Genomic DNA, 17,162 nt, shown 5'->3' on the forward strand with positions numbered 1-17,162 from the left:
CTAAAGTCCCCTACTAAGTTAGCTTCACAGTGTTCAAGGGGGACTGGTATCAGTAAGACTCGATGAAATTACTTTTCAGTTCTCATTGCACCTAAAAGTATCATGCTATGGATGTTCTAGGATTTGGAGATTACAGTCGAGTGCTCATCTGTAGGCGCAATCAGAATACAGAACAGTTCCATCACCCCCTGAAAACTCCTTTGTGCTATTGCTGTAGAGTCACACTCTCACTGCCTCCCCGCCCCCTGCTCCTAACCCCTGACATTACCAGTTTGTTCTCCCTCCATCACTATAGCGTTGCCTTTTCAAGAATATGTTATGAATGGACTCATGCAGTATGTAACCTTTTTAGACTAACCGACTTCTTTCAGCAGAATTTTTAGAGATTCATCCAGGTCATTGTGTATCAATAGTTTGTTACATTTTATTGCTGAGTTAGTATTCCGCTGTGTGGATATAGCACAGTTTGTTTACCCATTAAAGGACGTTTGATTGTTTCCAGTTTTTGGAGATTATGGCTAGAGCTGCTATAAACATTCACATATAGGTTTTTGTGTGAACATACATTTTCATTTCTCCATGGTAAATATCTAAGTGTGGGCTTGCTGGGTCATATGGTGAGTGTTTGTTTATTTTTTTAAGAAAATGCCAAGCCATTCTTCAGAGTGGCAGTACTATTTTGCATTCCCACCAACAGTGTATGCATTTTCCACATGTTCTACATCCTCAAACACTTTGTATTGTTAACATTTTTAATTTTATACATTCTAGTAGGTGTGGAGGAGTATCTTATCGTAGTTACAATTTGCATTTTCCTAATGACTAACAATGTTGAATATCTTCAGGTGTTCATTTTCCATTATTATAGCCTCTTTGGTGAAGAACCTGTTCAAATTTTTTGCCCATTTTTAAATCAGGTTGTTTGTTTTCTTGCTGTTAAGTTTTGAGAGTCCTTTATGTATTCTAGGCACCAAGTTCTTTTTAGGATATGTGATTTGCAAATATTTTCTCCCAGCTTGTTGCTTGTTTTCTTCTTTTTTTATTGCAGTAACATTGGTTTATAACATTATATAAATTTCAAGTGTACATCATCATATTTCGATTTCTGTGTAGGTTACACTATGTTCACCACCAAAAAACTAATTACAACCCATCACCGTACGCATGTGCTTAGTCACCCCCTTTTTTGCCCCTCCCTTCCCCTCTGGTAACCACCAATCCAATCTCTGTCTCTATGTGATTGTTTGTTGTTGTTTTTATCGTCTGCTTATGAGTGAGATCATACAGTATTTGACTTTCTCCGTCAGCTGACTTATGACTTACTTCACTTAGCATAATACTCAAGGTCCATCCATGTTGTCACAAATGGCCAGATTTCATCCTTCCTTATGGCTGAGTAGTATTCCATTGTGTATGTATACCACATCTTCTTTATCCATTCATCCCTTGATGGGCACCTACATTGCTTCCAAGTCTTGGCTATTGTGAATAATGCTGCAGTGAACATAGGGGTGCACGTATCTTGACGCATTTGTGTTTTCATGTTCTTTGGATAAATGCCCAGCAATGGAATAGCTGGATCATATGGTAGTTCTATTCTTAATTTTTTAAGGAATCTCTATACTGTTTTCCCTAGTGGCTGCACCAGTTTGCACTCCCACCAGCAGTATATGAGAGTTCGCTTTTCTCCAAATCCTCTCCAACACTTGTTATTTCCTGTCTTGTTAATTATAGCCATTCTGACAGGAGTGAGGTGATACCTCATTGTAGTTTTGATTTGCATTTCCCAGATAGTTAATGATGTTGAACATCTTTTCATGTGCCTTTTGGCCATCTGTATATCTTCTTTGGAGAAATGTCTGTTCAGATCTTTTCCCCAAGTTTTTAATTGGGTTGTTAGTTTTTTTGTTGTTGAAATGTATGAGTTTTTATATATTTTGGATATTAACCCCTTATCAGATATATATATGGTTTGCAAATATCTTCTCCCAATTGTTAGGTTGACTTTTTGTTTTGTTGATTGTTTCCTTTGCTGTACAGAAGCTTTTTAGGTTGATGTAGTCTCATTTGTTTATTTTTTCTGTTGTTTCCCTTGCCCAGTCAGACATGGTACTTGAAAATATGCTGCTAAGACCGATGTCGAAGAGCATGCTGCCTATGTTTTCTTCTAGAAGTTTCATGGTTTCAGGTCTTACATTCAAGTCTTTAATCCATTTTCAGTTAATTTTTGTGTATGGTGTAAAATAATGTTCTACTTTTATTCTTTTGCATGTGGCTGTCCAGTTTTCCCAACACCATTTATTGAAGAGACTTTCCTTTCTCCATTGTATGTTCTTGGATCCCTTGTCAAAAATTAGCTGTCCATAGATGTGTGGGTTTATTTCTGGGCTCTCGATTCTGTTCCATTGGTCTCTGTGTCTGTTTTTGTGCCAGTACCATGCTGTTTGGTTTACTATAGCTTTGTAGTATATTTTGAAATCAGGAAGTGTGATACCTCAAGCTTTGTTCTTTTTTCTCAGGATTCCTTTGGCTATTCAGGGTCTTTTGTTGTTCCATATAAATTTTAGGATTCTTTGTTCTATGTCTGTGAAAAATGTCATTGGAACTTTGATAGGTATTGCATTGAATCTGTAGATTGCTCTAGGAAGTTTGGACATTCTTCCAGTCCAAGAGCACCGAATGTCTTTCCATTTCTGTGTGTCATCTTCAATTTCTTTCAACAATGTTTTATAGTTTTCAGTGTACAAGTCTTTCACCTCTTTGCTTAAGTTTCTTCCTAAGTATTTTATTCTTTTTGTTGCAATTGTAACTGGGATTGTATTCTTAATTTCTCTTTCTGCTACTTCGTTGTTACATACATACAACTGATTTTTGTATGTTGATTTTTGTATCCTGCAACTTTATTGTATTCATTTATTATTTCTAAAAGTTTTTTGGTAGATTCTTTAGACTTATCTATATATAAAGTCATGTCATCTGCAAATAGTGACTGTTTCACTTTTTCCTTTCCAATTTGGATCTCTTTTATTTCTTTTTCTTGCCTGATTGCTCTAGCTAGGACTTTCAATACTATGTTAAATAAGAGTGGTTAAAGTGGTGAAAGTGGGCATCCTTGTATGGTTCCTGTTCTTAGAGTGATATCTTTAGTTTTTTAGCATTGAGAATGATATTAGCTGTGGGTTTGTCATATATGGCCTTTATTATGTTGAGGTACTTTCCTTCTATACCCATTTTATTCAGAGTTTTTATCATAAATGGATGCTATGTCTTGTCAAATGCTTTCTCTGCATCTATTGAGATGATCATGTGATTTTTATCCTTCATTTTGTTAATGTGGTGTATCGCATTGATTGACTTGCAGGTGTTGAACCATCCCTGCATCCCTAGAATAAATCCCAATTGATCATGGTGTCTGATCTTTTTAATGTATTGTTGTATTCAATTTGCTGGTATTTTGTTGAGGATTTTTGCATTGATGGTCATCAGTGATATTGGCCTGTAATTTTCTTTTTTTGTGTTGTCCTTGTCTGGTTTTGGTATCAGGGTAATGTTGGCTTCATAGAATGAGTTAGGAAGCTTCCCCTCCTCTTCAATGTTTTGGAAGAGTTTGAGAAGGATAGAAATTAAGTCTTCTTTGAATGTTTGGTAAAATTCACCAGAGAAGCCATCTGGTCCTGGACTTTTATTTTTTGGGAGGTTTTTGATTGCTATTTCGATCTCCTTACTGGTGATTGGCCTATTCAAATTCTCTATTTCTTCTTGATTCAGTTTTGGAAGGTTGTATTATTCTAAGAATTTATCCATTTTTTCTAGATTATCCAGTTTGTTGGCGTATAGCTTTTCATAATATTCTCTTATAATCTTTTGTGTTTCTGAGATGTCCATTGTAATTTCTCCTCTTTCATTTATGATTTTATTTACTTGAGCCTTCTCTCTTTTTTTCTTGGTGAGTATAGCTAAAGGTCTGTAAATTTTGTTTATCTTTTCAAAGAACCAGCTCTTGGTTTCGTTGATTTTTTTCTATTTTTTTTTTTTTTGATCTCTATTTCATTTATTTCTGCTCTGATTTTTATTATTTCCTTCCTTCTACTGATTTTGTGCTTTGTTCTTCTTCTTTTTCCAGTTCCTTTAGGTGCACTGCTAGATTGTTTATTTAAGATTTTTCTTGTTTGTTGAGGTAGGCCTGTATTGCTATAAACTTCCCTCTTAGAACTGCTTTTGCTGTATCCCATAAATTTTGGCATGTCGTATTTTCATTTGTCTCCAGGTATTTTTTGATTTCTCCTTCGATTTCTTCATTGACCCAATCATTATTCAGTAGCATTTTGTTTAATCTCCACATATTTGTGGCTTTTCCAATTTTCTTCCTGTAGTTGTAGTATTAGAAATTTCATACCATTGTGGTCAGAAAAGACGCTTGGTATTATTTCAGTCCTCCTGAATTTATTGAGACTTATTTTGTGGCCTAATATGTGATCTGTCCTGGAGAATGTTCCAGGTACATTTGAAAAGAATGTGTATTCTGTGGTTTTTGGATGGAATGTTCTGTGTATATCTACTGAGTCCGTCTGGTCTAATTTGTCATTTAAGGCCAATGTTTTATTATTGATCTTTTGTTTGGATGATCTATCCATTGGTGTAAGTGGAGTGTTCAAGTCCCCTACTATTATTGTGTTACTGTCTATTTCTCCTTTGTGTCTGTTAATAATTGCTTTATATATTTAAGTGCTCCTATATTGGGTACATAGATGTTTACAAGTGTTATATCTTCTTGTTGGATTGTTCCCTTTATCATTATGGAGTGCCTTTCTTTGTCTCTTGTTACAGTTTTTTTCTTTTAAAGTCTATTTTGTCATATATGAGTATTGCTACCTCAGCTTTCTGTTCATTGCCATTTTCATGGAGTATCTTTTTCCGTGCCTTCACTTTCAGTTTGTGAGTGTCTTTAGGTCTTAAGTGTGTCTCTTATTATGTAGCATATTATGCCTTTTGATTGGAGTATTTAGTCCATTGACATTTAAAGTAGCTATTGATAAGAATGTACTTATTGCCATTTTGTTACTTTTTTTCTGGGTGTGTTTCTTGTTTATGATTACCATGAGGTTCATATATAATAACCTACATATACAGCAATCTATGTTAAGTTGATGGTCTCTTCAGTTTGACCTCTTGCTAAAAGCTCTACTCTTTTACTCCCCTCTTCCCACATTTCATGTTTTGATATCATATCTAACCTCTTTTTTGTGTGTGTGTATCCATTACCCTCTTATTGTGGAAATAGATAATTTTAGTACTTTTGTCATTTGACCTTCATATTAGCTTCATAGGTGGTTGATCTGCTACCTTTACTGTATATTTGCCTTCACTAGTGATTTTATTGCTTTTTTTGGATATTTTTCTTATTCCTATTTGTGGTTTTCTCTTTTCCAGATAAATAAGTAGCTTTAGCATTTCTTGTAAGGCTGGCTTCTTGGTGATAAACTCCTTTAGGTTTTGCTTGTCTGGGAAGCTCTTTATCTCTTCTTCGATTCTGATTGATAACCTTTCCAGGTAGCATATTCTTGGCTGTAGGTTTTTTCCTTTCAGCACTTTAAATATATTATGCCACTCCCTTCTAGCCTGTAAGTTTTCTACTGAGAAGTCAGCTGATAGCTTCATGGGGTTTCCTTTGGATGTAACTTGTTACCTTTCTCTTGTGGCTTTTAGGATTCTCTCTTCATCTTTAATTTGTGTCATTTTAATTATGATGTGTCTTGGTGTGGGCCTCTTTGAGTTTATCTGTTGTCATTTTAATTATGATGTGTCTTGGTGTGGGCCACTTTGAGTTTATCTTGTTTGGTGCTCTCTGCACTTCCTGTACCTGGATGTCTGTTTCCTTCTTTAGGTTAGGAAAGTTTTCAGCTATTATTTCTTCAAATAGATTCTCTGCCCCTTTGTCTCTCTCTTCTCCTTCTGGGACACCTATAATATGGATGTTAGTGTGCTTAATGTTGTCCCAGAGGTCCCTTAGACTGTCCTCATTCTTTTTAATTCTTTTTTCTTTTATCTATTCAGCTGGGGTGATTTCCTCTTCTCTATCGTCCAACTCGCTGATCCATTCTTCTGTATCATCTGCTCTGCTATTGAGTCCCTCTAGTGAATTTTTCATTTCCAGTATTGTATTCTTCATTTCTGATTGGTTCTTTTTTATATGTTCCAATTCTTTGTTGAAGTTCTCACTGAGTTCATGTATTCTTCTCCCAAGATCAGTGAGCATCCTTATGACTTTTTGTTTGAACCCTTTCAGGTAGATTCTTTATTTCTGTTTTGTTTAGTTCTTCTTCTGGGGTTTTGTTTTGTTCCCTTGCTTGGAACATATTCCTTTGTCTCCTCATTTTGACTCTTTCTCTGTGCTTATATCTGTGTGTTAGGTAGGTCAGCTATGTTTCCTGATCTTGGAGAGGTGGCCTTATGTAAGAGATGCCTTATGAGGTCCAGCAGTGTGCTTCCTTCTCTTCACCACTTCCAAATGTTCCAGGTGTGACCTCTGTGTGGGCTCCGTGTGTCCTTCTGTTGTGGCAGGTTTGCTCTTGCTGCAGGTGCCAAGGGACGCTAGGCTGTCCGCCTGGCTGGCTGGTTGTAATGCTCAGCTGCATGTTGTTGCTATGGACCCTTCAGTCGCTTTATCAGGCATGAGGATCCCCAGGAAAATTGGCTGCAAGGTCGAATAGAATATTCCTGTTGCAGTTTTCTGTTAAGTGAGTAGGCTCCCAGCATGACTGATTGGTAGGTTCAGGGGCTCACAATTGCTGTAGGCCTCTGAACTGCAAGGCTGTTGTCAGCTCTCTCAGGATTGCAGCTGAGTGGGGCTTGCCCCGGGCATGGGAGCACCCAATTGTTTCAGGCTTAGGAAAGTGGAGCTGATCCCCTATGTGGCTGTTTAAGAAGCACAAGTCTGCTGCAGCTGACAAGCCCCACCGCCCGCAGAGCCACACACACCGTCAACACAGTCTTGCCCCGTGTGCGCGCTCCGACCCACTGAAGTGGATGGACCCAGTCGCCCCACTGCAGAGGCCCCACACACTCCAGCAACGCTCCACACACTCCACCCACTCCTCATGCATGCCCTGCCCTGCAGAGGCAGACCCACTTGCCAGGCTGTAGAGGATCCAGGCACCCCGCCTGTGCAGGCCCACAAGTTGCCCAAGGGCTTGCTGTTGGGTGGGGCCAGTCCCTAGGGTGGGCTGCCTGCCCTGGCTGAGCTGGATTAAATCAGTGCTCTAGTGGATGGAGCAGACCCTGGACTAACAGGCCAGGGGAAGAACTCCAATGGCGTCTGCCAGTGTCTGTGTCAGCACGCCTGTGCTAGGTCACAATAATAACCACCACCAATGTTTCAGTCCCTGGAGAGGTCTTTCTTTTCACTGGGATGCACCCAGAGCCTATCAGGTGAGTCTTTTCACCAAAGGACTGTACACCTTTCTTTCTGGTGATTTTAGGTTGCTTTCCAAAATGGGTGAATTTGTGTGGGGCCCTGTTAAGAGCCGACTTTTTTCCCCTTATGTATGATAGCTTCTCTGGGGGTATTCCCTGTTGTAGTTAATATCCAGCAAAGCCAGATATTATGACACTTGTCTCGGTTGTGCTGAGTCCAAAAGCTGCTTATAGCGGTATTGCTTCCCCACTCAGATCCCGTGCTCCTCCAGGAAAGGCTTTGTACCTTAGGATTGCTCCTGGTTGGCTGGCATGAAGCCCCATGGCTAAGGTGGCTTTTTTCCTCTTCAGAAAGGAATTTCTGCCTCTTCCACCTCGGTCAGCACTGTCCCTTGTTGCAGGGGTTCTTTTTATCCATTTTTCAGTTCTCTCTCAGGGGTCATTGTTCCAAGAGTAGTTGTCAATTTGTTGTGTCCATGGGAGGAGGTGAGTTCAGAGTCTGCCTACACCACCATCTTAACACCGTCCTCTTTTTCTTAATAGTGTCTTTTACAAAACAAAAGATTTTAATTTTGATAATGTCTCATTTATCAGTTTCTTCTTTTATAGAAAGTACTTCTAGTGTCACATCTAAGAACTTGACTGACTCCAGGTCATACAGATTTTCTTCTGTTTTCTTCTAAAAGTTTTATGTTTTACATTTAGGTCTGTTGTTCATTTTGAGCTCATTTTATGTAATAGGGTGAGATATAGGTTGAGGCAGGACTAGGGTGAGGCTCAAGCACAAAATTTAAGGAGGTGCCAAAAACCTCGGTAATCAAGATAACATTTTAATGCAACATTATAAAAGAATCAAAATTAATCCAAAAAATTCATGATGAATAAAATGCCAATATTTTAAATAAAAATAGGATCAGTAACAGTGCTGTGCCAAGCCATTTTATAGCCTGAGGTAAAAGGAAAACTCAGTTGGACTGATCCTGTCTTTATTTAAAATTTTGATATTTTGTTCATCAAAGATTTTTTTTTTTTTGGCAGGGGGTATGGAGTACCAGAGTGGAGGAAATGGTAAACTCACTTCTGCTTCAGTGATACTTTGAATTCTGGACTAATTCCCCAGTCCACCTACTACTCTTTACTCTTCAGAGTCCTCAAGTAGGTGCGCCATGCCTTCTGTCCAGGTTTTATAACCACATTCAGAAGGAGAGACTGAGTGGAATGTGTTTTCTCTGTCTCACCCAAAACCATTTTTTTTTTTAATTAAACAAATTACAGTGGTGATGGGAAACACATAATGAAATTGTACAAATTGCAGCAGATGTGCCTAGGAGGAAGCTTCCAAGATTGCTGCACATTTGCAAGGACATTCATATGTAGGAAATAAAATAATACCATTGATCCCAGTATGAGTCACCTCTCTTACTCCGGTGGTATGTTCCCTTGACATAACTACACCACAGGCAAAGCTACTGGCTTTTGCTTTATTAGCTGCCATCTGGCATGAGGCATACCTTGCTCAGTTTCTCAGTATTATCTTCCAGAGTCCATCTCCTTGCCCACCTGAGAACTATGGCTTAACTCTCCTATATGAAAATTAGACTTAATTTTAACAGATTTACAACCTCCCTAAAGAGTTCATTCTTGTTTATGAAATCCCTTACCATCAGATCTTTTTTTCTTCTTTACTTTTAGCCTCACATTCTCATGCTTAGGGCCCACATCCTTTACTCTAGTCCTCATGGAGTTGGAGAACAGCTGGTCAACATCCTCTATTTCCTTGAAGATTATAAAGTTACTGTTCAGCCTTGTCTAAGTGAACCAGGCTTAGTTGTTTTTTCTTTTTTAACGTTTCCTTATAGGTCATATTTTCTCAACACTTCTCTTATCTTTGATGCTCTCTTCTCAGCCATTTCTAAATTCTTTAGTGACCAAATTGGAGTAGGGGTCTCCTCAGTGCCATGTGGGTGGTAAGGGCATTATATTCCTAATGCTTTGCACAATACATGGCACATAGTAGGTGTTTGGTAAAAATGTTTTTGTTAATTTTGCTTTACCTTTTATTTTATTCTAGTATGTTCTTATTGGAACTTACTGTAATAGCCTATTCCCTACCACCTTCTCTTGTTTTTGTTTTTTATTAATAGGTTTATCTAATTAATTTGGAATTTCAGAGCATAAATATGTTTTCTTTTAGATTTGATGAAAGAAGTACACATTTTATTTTCTCTGCTTCTTTAAAACTTGATCCTTTTTCAAACTTACTAGAAATAGCTGTGTTTTGAGTTTGGTGGAGGAAACACAAATGTACTATGGATGCTTAAAATACTGGTAATTTAAAACTCTAATGAATATAATTTGTTTAGGTTGTTATACTGTTAATGAATATGATCTGTTCCCTGGATCTATTTTGTAAAACACACTGTGCTTTGAAGTAGAAATTACTTGCTGGAATTTGTCACCATGTTTTATCAAAAATTGAATCATTGTTCCTCCTTCCAGTAGAAGACAAGTTGTGATACACTTATCACTTCCTTTTTGTTCTCATCTCTAGTCTCTTTTAAAAGAAAAATTTTATAAGTTTATTTAGCCAGTAGACTCTTAATTCAGGTACAGTTATTTAGGTTCTCCATTCAGCATTTTTCTTTGCAATTATGCTTACTGTAGGAATCCAGATGCAAAACCTATAGTGAGATGTCTTTTCCTATGGTTACTGTTTGACAGCGATCTCGTTTGGGTGTTACAGTGAGATGAAGGGCCCTCACATGCTGCTTCAGGCTTCGTAAATTGTTGAAGGCAGAAGAATGAGGACTGAAAACAGGGCTTGTCCAATTTAATAGTTTATCCATTCTCTAGAGTCATTTAACCCGGTACCAGGCTATATTAAAAGGCATCTACTACTTATTGGTGTCAGCAGTTTCAAGGAAATGTTTTCTGTTTACTGTTTTGCTTCCATTTCTAGTCAGTAGAAACAACCAGTGTTTCCCTTTTGATTAAATAGAAACTATTTTTTCCTTCTCTGCACAAAAGTTTGGTGTTTTATTTAATTGGTATTTAAACTTGTCTGTATTTCCTAATATAGCCATGATTGCCATGAATGGCAAACTGGACGAAAAATCAGCCACTAGATAATGCAACCCTAAAAAAGAAACATATGACTCCTCTATAAAATATCAGGAAAGGAGAACTTGATTTTGTAGATGTTTAAAGGTGTTCAAAATGACACACTATTCTTTATATAATGTGTAAACATACAATACAATAACGACTAGTGCTCTGTTGTCTAACCCCAGCACCATATTACCTCCCACTGATAGAAGACCAAGTGAAGGACTTTACATCTTGTAGGATTTTCTATGACAGTTTTTCCCCTTCCAACCTGAATTTGATGAACAATCTTTGGTAACAAGTTTTCCAGCTGTTCTATCAGAACTCTGGCCAGACTTGCACAATTATATATAGTATGGGGAAGAAAGAGATCTATAATTAACACATATCCCAGGATAGCATTTTTTTCTTTTTTGGAGTGATAGATAATGTGTGTCTTGTATGAGGAGGGGTTGTGAGACCCCCAGAGGGCTAAATAAAAGAGTATTATTTGTAAAACATCTTCACCTATACTTTATTAAGATAAATAGTGCTTTATATATCCTGTGTAGTTCATCTTTGAAGATTCAGCTTTTCCTGTATTTTTTTGGTTGTACATACTTGACAGTTTCCAAGATCTGATCATATATATTTCTTATCTAGTAGTTTGGGATTTAATAGTTTTATTCATTTGTGCTTATTTATTCAGATAAACAAAAGAATTTATGGTTATTGTCCTTATGCCCATCTCTATTGATAAATTAAGAAGGGTGTAGGGGCCTGGGTCTGTGTAGATTAGATTGAGAGAGATGGCCTTAGGTAGTGCTTCCCAAGCTTTTTCACAAGCTGCTCCCCTAAATAGATGATAGTATGTAATATAAACAGATAAGGCTACTCTTTGCTGGAAGTGACTTTCTTGAGGCTCCTTACTTTTCCTGGAGTCCCTCTCTCAGGCCTGAGAGGCTCTATATCTTGGCACACCACAACGCATCCTGTGCCCACCAGTGGAAAGCTCTGCTAGGATTTTGAGAATGTGCCTCCAGTAAGTGCTACGTCTAAGTGGAATCATTGGGGTATGGGGCTTCTGGGGTATTTGCCTTGTAGGACCCACCACCAGTGTTCCTCACCCTGTGGGCTCCAGTTTCCAGCCTCCTGTTTGTTTCCTGCTCCCAGACTGTCGTTAATAAGAATAATTACCACGTTTTCTTCAGCCATTATTTGTGATTTCTTTGCCGTTGTAATTTCTTCTCAAATAGAAGGATTGGAGCAAACTAACATTTAGTGTTTTGAATTAGATGAAGAAAATTGTATTTAATTTTCTTACCCAAGAGACCTTCCATTTTCTCTGAGAACTTTTTCTCGTGATGAAATTCTTTAGGCAAGTTTATTATCAGTTACAGATGTGATTCATTTAGTGCCAAGGACAATTACCAGTTTCCAGATTTTTGCTGCTTTAGCAGTTACCTTAATTTTAGAGCATGGGCTGTAAATGAACTGATTTTAATAAATGCATTTTCCATGGATTTGATGAGAATTAATTTGATAATTAGGTGCCAGTTTTTAAGAAGCATAATCTATGCATCTGTACCAAATATTATGGCAGGTATAGAGTAACACTTTTCCTTGTTTAGTTTTTCTGCAGCAACCCCTTACATTTATAAAAGTGCTATGGCATTTTTTCTTTTCACTATTGAGCTTCTATCTGGTTTGTCAGAGAGAGAATTATTTGGGGCAGGGAAGGGGGAAGATTGAAAAGATTTCCAGCAAAGAGTGACAATTGTTACAAGTCTGGCCCTATGGTAGAACTTCCTTGGAGTTGGAGGAGTGTGGAGGAGGAAAAAAGGATAAGTGCATGCTCACTTAGAGAGAGGAACAGAGAAAATGTCTGTCTTTAATCTTTTCCATTTGAGGGATCTCCATGGAGATCAGGTGGGTGTTGAAGAGTCTTATTTATTGGAGACTGAGGCTTGCTTCCTGAACTTTAGAGGGATGAGGCCAAGCCCTATAGCCCATGCATACTGCAAAATAATCCAAGTTTGGGAAAAGCAAAGCTTTGGGAGGACAGGACAAAATAGCCTGGAAAAGTTGAAAGAATTCCCGTCTTACTCTTCTACCTCCCTGGCTCAATATTTTAATGTGGAAAGCGGTTTTTCTTTCTCTGTGAAATAAAACTTGGGCTTCTGGAAATCTGAAGAAAGTTCCTTCTCCAGTACCTTTCCATTTTCATCTGCCTTCTTTTTATTTGTTTTGGACTCACATCTTGATCTGTGTTCTTGGCCTTGGGGATCAGCACACGTACGGCCGTTCAGATGTATTGGGTAGTACTGAGGATGTCCACGACTATGAGGCTGCCTCTGTACAAGTCTGCAAAACTGTCTGACAGTCTCCTTCACAGACAGGTGTAAGGCTCTTTATTTGAAAATTCTCAAAACTACTTGTTCTCCCAATTAGTCACTGAGTTAGCTTATCCCTTCTTATACTATATGACAAAAACCAAACATGTAAAACCAGATGGAGTTTGGTTTACAGTGTGGGTCAGCAGCTGGGAAGGATCAGGAAATGGTGTTTCATCATAATCATCTTTAAGATATAAAATTATGAAGGATGTTGGGCTTCTTTTAGCATGTAAAGTAGAGTCAGGATGTAAAGATGTTTGGATATGTGCATTACAGATGCCTAAGATGTTACGCAGGCATTGATTTCTTTTATAGTAACATTTGTGAACTGGGTAGTAGTGGGCTTTTTCCTTTATGATTTTAATAACACCGTCTGCTTTTTGATATAAACTTGCTAAGATTTCTACTTCTGGGTTAGGTGGATTTGGAAATGATTTAAAATCCCCCACGTCCCTTTTCTCCTCATCTTCTAAAATAGGACTTTGCGTAATTAGTTGTATAAGGGAATCAGCATTGGAGTTGGAAAACCTGCCTGCTGATCTCAGCTCCTCTATATACAAGTGATGTTACCTTGGGAAGGTTACCCACCCTCTGACAAACCTCAGTTTCTTCTCCTTGTGAAATGGGGATGAGATTACTAATTTTGTAGTATTGTTGTGAGGATTCAGTTATTTTAAATAACATAAAATTCCAGATACCTAATAGTTCCCTTCCCACCGTGTCCTACAATATAAATTCATTTCTCTCATTGGTTACCTCCTCCTCTCCTTATTTGCTTCATAATTTCAGTTAAAGTAAACCAAAAAGCCACAGAAATAAATTATTTGGAATTTTTTTGTGGCCTTATCACTTTTTTTTTTTTAAGTGAGGAAGATTGGCCCTGAGCTAACATCTATTGCAGTCTTCCTCTTTTTGCCTGAGGGAAGATTGTCCCTGAGCCAACATCTCTGCCAGTCTTCCTCTATGTTTTGTATGTGAGATGCTGCCACAGCATGGCCGGATGAGCAGTGTTAGATCCGTGCCCGGGATCCGAACCCGCAAACCCCAGGCTGCCGAAGCAGAGCGCGAGAACCTAACCCTCTATGCCACTGGGCTGGCCCCAGTGTGGCCTTTTCACTTTTGCTCAGGGGTAATCCCAAAATTCCTGTTTTGGAATCTTGACACTGCCATTTGTACACGGTGCTCTCTTCTTCCCCAGCCCACCCCGCTCTTTTTCCTTTGGTCTCTACAGTGAAGAAAGATTTCTATGTTGAGCACATTAAAGTCTTGTAACTCTTTCTTATCATCTTGCTAATTATCCCCAACCTCGGTTATCGTCTCTTTGTGGCTGCTGCTAGAGCTAAGTACTTTTGGGGCAGATTCTGGTTACTCTGCACTGCCAAATTATAATGCTGAAATGAAAGTGGGCTTTGGTTTGAAAGACTAAACCTAATTTTATGCTAAAATGGATTGCAGCTTAGGCAGCTTGGGGAAGCCATTAGTGGACCCGCATGTTTTAGTAAGATGAAGTAGATTAGTGTAAGAATAAAACGCCTTATCAGTTTAATTAAGGAAATCAGTATATTAAAATCTGCAGACTAGTTTCAGAATCTGGTTCTTTGCACTACAGTGGCCTTCTGCCATTTGAATCTCATGATACAATGTGAAAGCTTTTTCTTTGAAATCTCATGTCATGACATTCTTCTCTGGTCCTTCGATTCAGATGTGCTCTCTACCCTTCATTTGCTGCATCGCTCAGTAAATCTGTAGGTCTGAGTATGTCAAGCCCACAGTCACAGAAGCACCTCTTCAAGAACAGAGAATGAAGGAAGTCTTGGGTGGATGGGCGATTGAGTGAATGCACTCTTTCTAAGTACTTACAGCTCATCTGTCTTCTGATGGTTCCTTGGGCTTCTAGCAGGCACGTGTCCCATTGTTGTTAAGTAAAGCCCTGTATGGATGTTTGACAAGTTAGCAGCGTGGCAGCTCTGCTTGCTCCCCAGCCTCGCCTCTGTCTCAGGGATTGTTTGGTTTGGCAGATGGCCAGCTCTCTGCTATAAGATGCATTTCCTTGACAGGACAAAGTGTGGAGCCGCATTAGCTGCAAAGTTTACAAAGGTTAGCTAAACACACACAATAAATATTAATAAACAAAAAAGGCCCACCCACCTTTGACTTTGAATTCTGTTTCTTCATTCCATGTTTTGGAATCCCTGTAGTATTTGATTAATAACCAGTCTTAGGGTAATTGAGCCTTAAGTATCCTTTGCCGAAGTCAGACTGCTCACAAGCCCTCATTGGCGGCGTTGGTGACTCATCGCCATAGTGGATGGAGCTCTGGAATGACTGTTTAGTTCAAGGGGTCTTATTTGCCTTCTCTTTGCTTCTGTGTGAAAAGGGGGATAAATGTGCTTCTCCGTAAGAGTTTATGCTGACCAGCCGTATGTGTGTCTAAGAGCTCTGGAGGGTAAAGGATGTGAACAGAAACAGAGGTACAGTGCCCTGAACTTGGACTCCCTGGAAAGCAATCCGACGTTGGTCTGTTGGCCTGGACGGTTGCCCTTCTCAAACATTGACACCCTCAGTGTAGAGGGAGAGAGTAACAGTAACCTGCTGCCCCTGGAAACTGCCTATTTGGCTGAGTGTCTTGGAATTTACCAGGCCTACATTGTGGATCTTTTCCAGTTCTGCACCCTGCTCACTTGAAAACATATTGAGAACCAGTAATCTTAGATTGCTTAGCCCAACCTCTAGAGAACCAAGGAAGAGAAATAACTTTAATACTGTGCCCTTAAGATTATCCTGGGGCCATGTGTGGGTGGCTGAGATTTCTGAAGATCCATAAAAGCCCCTCTCACTATCTTCTCTTGCTCGCTGGTTCATGCACATCCCTCTTTTTAAGACCACATTAAGAGGAAGCTAACCTTACTGCATTTGTAGGATACTTGAGAGTAATAATGACCTGGAAAAATAAAATTATTCCTCATAGGTAGTAATGATTTTAACTTGAAAATTGTCTCCAACTCTACTTAGCAAAGCAATCCATTTAGGCTTGCTTGAACTGTAACTTTTAATTCATTTCTTTAGCAAACATTCAGTGAGCACCAGACACGAATCTAGGCACTTGGGATACATTGCTGCGTAAGACAGACTTAGATCTCTGCCTGTGTGGAACATACGTTCCACTGGGGGAGGCAGACAATAAGCACAATTAACAATAAATTATATATTATGTTAAAAGGTGATACAGGATATTAAAAAAAGAAAAAGAAGAATAAGGGGAGTTGTGGGGTACAATTTTAAATAGGGTGGTCTGGGTAGCAGTGATGTTTAAGCAGAGACTTGAAGGAGATGAGTATTGGCTTGGATGAACTTATTCTAGATAGAGTTTATGAAGTATGTTTGTGCCTCTTCTCATGTTTCCACATACCTGGCTGTAACCATCTGGAAATTTCCAGTGGTCTAGGCATGGTTCTCAAATTAGTCTCAGTGGCAGAGCACCTGGAAATCAGGCTGTACTTTGTAGACCATGAGCTATTGATATGCTTCATTCTATCTTACCAACCAGGCACGGTTTTATTAGGAGAAAATGTGACTCTTTATATGCATGCGTTATAAAGTATGTTCCATGAGCATGTATACAAAACAGTGAAAACCCCCCCAAAAATGTCTAACTGTGTATGATTTACTATTTTCAAGTTTTTCAGTTAATATTCACTCACTATTATATACGTTTTATCATCTTTTAGCACTTGCTAGTAGACATTGGGTAGCAGGCACCATAGATTTAAGAAAAATTGTGGGAAGAAAGCTTAAAATTGTGAAAACCTGCCCTTTTAATTTAATTTTCCCCCTACTGACAGGGAAAACACAGTCCCTCTGATTTGCTTTTCTCAATAGAACATCTCTTTAGTGGTGCAGAGCTTAAGAACGACTCTTCTAGAGTATTGTCAGACATGAAGTAGAAGTCCTGAAGACTCTTAACATTTCCTCCGTAGTTCCTTAGGAATCTCAGAAAAGGATTTGTAGCCCTTTAACTCTACGCATATTTTTTTGCCGGTCAGGTGGGAGCCAGAATTTCTCTCAAAAGGGAGTGCAGAGATTCCCAGATAGTCTGTCTTAACAAAAGAGCGGGCTGGTTAAGGGGAAGAAACCAAAGAAGTTCAGCCCAAGGTAGACTTGGGAGACAGAGATGCCATGATTTTAATTTTACTATTAGAATGTAAAATGGCATTATCTAATTGTATCCTTTTTCCTCAGTCCTTGTACATTGTTTGGCACGTGATAGGT

General features: G+C 38.7%; 1 protein-coding gene across 2 annotated transcripts in view; it reads left to right on the forward strand.

The window, feature by feature from the left end:
* Positions 1-17,162, forward strand: part of WDR70 (WD repeat domain 70) — a 315,307-nt gene that overhangs the window by 273,099 nt on the left and 25,046 nt on the right. The window lies entirely within an intron of this gene.

The sequence above is a fragment of the Ceratotherium simum genome, chromosome 18 (genome assembly GCF_057802395.1).
Source record: "Ceratotherium simum simum isolate JZ-2026a chromosome 18, ASM5780239v1, whole genome shotgun sequence".
NCBI lineage: Eukaryota > Metazoa > Chordata > Mammalia > Perissodactyla > Rhinocerotidae > Ceratotherium > Ceratotherium simum.